A 5,347-nucleotide genomic window follows, 5' to 3' on the forward strand; every position below is an offset into this window, starting at 1 on the left:
GATGGGATGGCGAGGGGGAGAGTGTGGATCTCACAGGTTACCTTCTTTCTTACAAATCCCAGTTTTCTTTGTCCCTCAGATATTTCAAATAATATTTTCTGCATTCTTTGTGCTTTCTTCTGTGTACTCCATGTTTTTCTGTCCCCAGAATGTTCAATAAGCTGATAGCTGTCTCTTCACATTCTTCAATTATATCTGCCTCTAGGAAGATATAATGTATGTATTATACTCCAACTTTGTTCTGATCAAAAGTTACATGTTCTCCCTTTTTTTTTTTTTTAATAAATCTATTCTCATTAGAGGTAATGGACATCCTGGTGTATAGAAAAATTCAGGTGTAAGTATTTTATTTCCAGTTTCACACTTAATCAGTTGAAAGAAAAGTTTGATCTCATGTTTTCCTGTAGCACAGTTACTGACATAGGAAATTTGCTCTTTGGTCCTTTTCAGCTATTTAGTACAGAACATGTTGCTCTTCTGTTGACCAAGAATTTAACTGTTATCCTGCAGCTTTTCTGAAACCAGGAATTCTTTAAGGGCATCTAGTTTCTCAATCCCAAATCAATACAAATTTTCTGTATCAATCTTAAGTAAAATGTGCCTTCAGAATGTGTACAGATGGGGTTATCCAATTTGCTATTTGTCACTTTGGGCATTGATTTTTTTTCAAAGTCCCCTTTCCCTGCAATTTGCACACAGATCTCTCTTCAGAGGGATCATATTCCCTAAATTTCCTCCTGCCCTCATCATCTTCTGCACTGTTGTTTAACCTGGCAAGTAGTTAAGCACCGCACAGTTATTTGATCACCCTCTTCACAATTCATTCTTAGTGGGACAGAGGAGGGAACTGTGTGTGGGGGGAGCAGGGGGGGATGGGGCAGGGGAGAGGGGGGGAGAAGGAAGAAGGGAGGAAAAAGGGATAATAGTTATGAAAACAATAATAATAAATACATATACTTGTGTATATGTATACACTTATATGTATCTGTATATTTGTGAGTGTGTATATGAATATAGATATACACACACACGTATATATATACATACATATAAAGAAAAGTGATGCACAAGTAATTTCACATCACCCGCTAACAGATCCCCTGCCAATCCCCAGTCATGCTGCCCCACTAACTTCTCTGTTTTCAGTCTTTATTCCGTTATGATGTCATATAATATGGAATATCCCCTTGGCCAATTTAGGTCAAGTGTCCTGATTCCATTCCCTCCCAACTCCTTGTTTCCCCACAGCCTCCCTCACAGGCAGAACAGTATGAGAAGCTGAGAAAACAAAATGTCCTTGGCTCTGTGCAGTACTACTCAGCAACAACAACTAGAATAATGAGTGGGTTATCAAAATATACACTGAAAGCCAAAACATCCCAGGTAAAACTAGGACATGCATCTTTATTCTCTTGGAAAAAAAACCTTTCTTCAGAGGAGGTTTGTATTCAAGCCAATGCAGCAGCCAAAATTGCAGCATTTTTCTTACTTTTCTTAAATTTCACTTTGTTTCTCCCCCTTTCCAATTCTTCCTTATTCTTGTGTATCTTATATGCAATCACTGTTAGCTGAGACATTGACATTCTAGACATGTTGTCTACTTTTTGTAACTTTCTTCTGATTCTCCTTCATGAAGAAACTTGTTCAAGGCCGCATTGGACTGAGTCCTGGGCAACCTGGGATTTGGGTTAAGGTTGTTACCAGGAAACTTCCTGGCTGGGCACAAGCCTTGGATAATTATCTCCTCTTCTCTTCTTTTTTTTTTCAGGTAGGTAGCAACAAAGCCATGCTGAAAAATCCAACGGTGATCAAAAAGACTTCAGGGCCTTGCGGAGATGGATAGAAGGATCAAGAGGGCAGGCAGTGCTCCCTTCTACTCTTCAAGTTGAGGGGAACAGTATTGAAAGAAAGAGGTAAGCTTTCAATATGGTTTGAAGGGATACATTGTGAAAATCAGGTTTACAACTGATAAGCAATAGAATAGCACGTCATGTTTGACAGCAAGCTAGTGAGGGTTTTACTGAGTACTTTGGAGAACTCTTGAAGTGTTTGTATACCAGTACATGCAGTATGAAAATAAATAAGAGGAGCTAAAAGCCTGGTTCAGTTGCAATGCTACAACATCATTACAATTTGTTGAACCTGTGTGAAGAGTCCTGTGCTTGAAGTGCTATGATAGGTGATGATAGGTTCTTCAGGAAACATAGGCAGGTCAGGTCAGACAGACAGGTAACGCTGTATGCAAAAGGGGTTCAACTATATGATGCTGCGGTTGGAGAGTACATGGATGAGAGACTATGGAGATAGCTTAGGGAAAAACTAATAAAGCAGATGTTACTGTGGGAGTCTATTACAAATCACCAAGCCAGCATGATATCAGTGACACATGAGGACTGACAGGATAGAGAATACTATAAAAAAAATTAGAAGAATCTCTAGATCAGTTTCCCTTGTTGTGATTGGCAACTTCAACTTCCAGGTGTTTTCTGGGAAAATCATACCGCGCACATGAACAAGTCCAGGAAATTTACAAAGTATGCTGAGGATAACTTTTTTTTTTTACATCTACTGAGAGAGCCAACTGGGAAAGCTATCTTCCTAGATTTCTTGCCTATAAATAGAGAATTCTTGTAGTTGAATTGATTAGTGGCTGTCATGGGAAAAGTGTACATGAAATCTTTAAGTTTTAAATCCTTGCTATTTGCAAAAATCTATCAGCTACCTGAGACTTTAGGAAAGCAGAATTGCTCACAGAAACAGTAAGGTATCCTGCAAACCCACTTTTGAAGGCAGTGAGGTTCATAAATACTGCTCATATTTTAAGAACCTCCTTTTATGAAAGCAGGAGGAAGCATGGACAGTTCCAGTGTGTCAGAAGTGAAGTAAGTGGGACAGAATGTTCTCTCGGTGATGAGAAACTTCTCTTGGAACTTTCATAAGGGGAAAAAAAATGCATGAACCTTGGAAGCAAAGCCTGGGTAGACAGAAGGATTATAGACATGATGTTTGCTATTACAGGGAGAAAATGAATACAGTTAAAGCTCAGTTGTAGTTGATGAACAACAGTGCTGTGGTGATGAACAACAAGAAAGTCTTTTTAAAGTATGTTTAACAGTGAGAGGAAGAATATAGAAAACTGTTCAGTTAATTGATAAGGTCACCTCACAAAAGGGGTGAACATAAAGCTGAAATATTTAATGCCTTCTTTTGGCTTCATGGAGCCCTGGGCTGGAATACCATGTTTGAGTGAGAAATAAGCTTCCAGCTGAAGCTGAGCTTGTTCAGGATTTCCTGCTTCAGTTGAATGCACGTAAGTCTATGGGGCCTGATGAGGTATATCCCAGAGTACTGAAAGTGCTGGCCTGTATTACTGTGAGAATACTCTCACAGTTATGAACAATCTTGGGAATATGGAGAATCCCAGTCAACTGGGAAGTTGTCTTGCTCCAGTTACAGGAGGGAGTGGAGATTATTTTATATATGTATACACGATGGAGAGATTAAGACACAGTGGGTCAAATGTCAGCCTGACCAGTTTATTACAAGTCCTAGTTGTTTAGGGAGGTGGGACGGGAAGATGGGCAATAAAAAAGAGTTAGGAAATAAAATGAAGGAGTTTTTATAGAAAGCAAGAGAGAGACAGTCATCCTTGAGATTCCAGCATAGCTCATAGCTCATAATCCAGAGGAAATACTCCTTGTGTATTTCCTTTGGCAGAAAGCCTTGCCAAAAGCTTACAGAAAAATACTTCTGTGCTACCAGACAACCACAAGAGACAACTTCTAAGTTGCAAAGTTAGGATGTTTCCCAGTGCTTCTTATCAGAATTTCAATCCTAACATTTTGGGAGGATTTTAGAGCTCTCATATTTTGTGTACTTCTAAACAGAATTTGGCACCTGGAATAATAAAACTGTCTACTGGTAAGAGGAATCAAATCATTAAGATGATCAGTGTTAACATGCTTAATTCCAGTTTACCAATGTCTCTTAAATGGATGCCACAAGGATGTAAGTTGCAAAAGTTTTGGCGGATTAGTTTTACTTAGGAGAACTGAGTATTTCGTCCACTGCTTTGGGATGGAGCTCTTGGAGCAAGTCCAGAGAAGGATCACTAAAATGATCAGAGGACCTTTCCTATGAAGAAAGGTTGAGAGAACTGGGCTTGTTCAGTTTGGAGAAAAGAAGGTGGTCTTCCAATACTTGAAGGGAACATATAAACAGGGGGGGGGAACAGCTGTTTAAAAGGGTGGATAGTGATAAGACAAGGGGAATGGTTTTAAACTAAGATGGGAGGTTTAGATTAGATATTAGGAGGAAGTTTTTCACTCAGAGGGTGATTGTACAATGGAACAAGTTGCCCAAGGAGGTTGTGGATGCCCCATCCCTGGAGGATTCAAGGCCAGGTTGGATGTGGCTCTGGGCAGCCTGATCTATAGTGGTTGGCCGCCCTGCCCACTGCAGGGGGATTGAAACTAGATGATCACTGTGGTCCTTTTCAATCCAGGCCATTCCATGATTCTGTGATTCTAAGATTAATAGCTTGTAGTTCAGATGTTGGTCTTCAATTATGATGGGTCATCAGAGGTTGTGTTGTACAGTTGACAGCAGCTAACAGTGACAGTACAAACATACAAGTCCAAAGTGGTTGAGTCAGTTCTCTTTGGAGTGATAGCTTCTGGACCTCAGCAGCAATTTTTCCCATTTTCTGGGCCTTACCAGCAGATAAGAGGGAGCAGGGCGGCACCCACTTGCATCTTACGTTCAAAACATACAATGGTGTCATTCCCCAATCTCCTGGACCACACTGGAGTTACCTGATCAAAAACCAGATCTTCTGTCAGTAAACACACACAGTCAGTCAAATGTAAAACTGTCCACAAAGTGATGTTGACTGCTACGCAGTGACAGCCACAACTTGCCTCCTAGATAACTCAGAGTCCTATTGCAAACAACGTGTCCCAAAAAAGTGTAGTGCAAAAATAGAGGCTTGAGCCAAAAAAAAACAAACCAAACCAAAACAAACCATTGCGTCTATGGATCAGTACATTTTATTTCCTTGCTTGCCAAAAATAAGTAGAAGATTAGTCAAAGACAGAGTTAGCTGGCACAAAGGAGCGCCCTGCCCGTTTCCCATCTGCCCCTATAGGAATACAGGCCTACGTTTAACTGCTCGACCTTGCTGCCTGTGTGCCTGTGATGTGTACTTGTTGCTGTTTAAGCTGGCAGAAAACTGAATGCCACACAGCCTCCCCAGCCGTGGTGGGGAAAGTATTGGAAGGATGAAACTGGGAGCACACACGGGTTTAGGCAAAGACCGTTTACTAGTAAATGAAAAGCCGCGCCTGCA

At 40.6% G+C, this 5,347-nt stretch overlaps 1 long non-coding RNA gene across 1 annotated transcript in view; it reads left to right on the forward strand.

The window, feature by feature from the left end:
* Positions 1-2,217, forward strand: part of LOC104915009 — a 6,035-nt gene extending 3,818 nt beyond the window's left edge. Inside the window, exon 3 of the long non-coding RNA XR_796209.2 lies at positions 1,769-2,217. This is a non-coding gene — a long non-coding RNA (uncharacterized LOC104915009). The remainder of the gene's footprint in view (positions 1-1,768) is intronic.
* Positions 2,218-5,347: the final 3,130 nt, after the last annotated feature.

This window comes from Meleagris gallopavo, chromosome Z (genome assembly GCF_000146605.3).
Source record: "Meleagris gallopavo isolate NT-WF06-2002-E0010 breed Aviagen turkey brand Nicholas breeding stock chromosome Z, Turkey_5.1, whole genome shotgun sequence".
NCBI classification, from domain to species: Eukaryota; Metazoa; Chordata; class Aves; order Galliformes; family Phasianidae; genus Meleagris; species Meleagris gallopavo.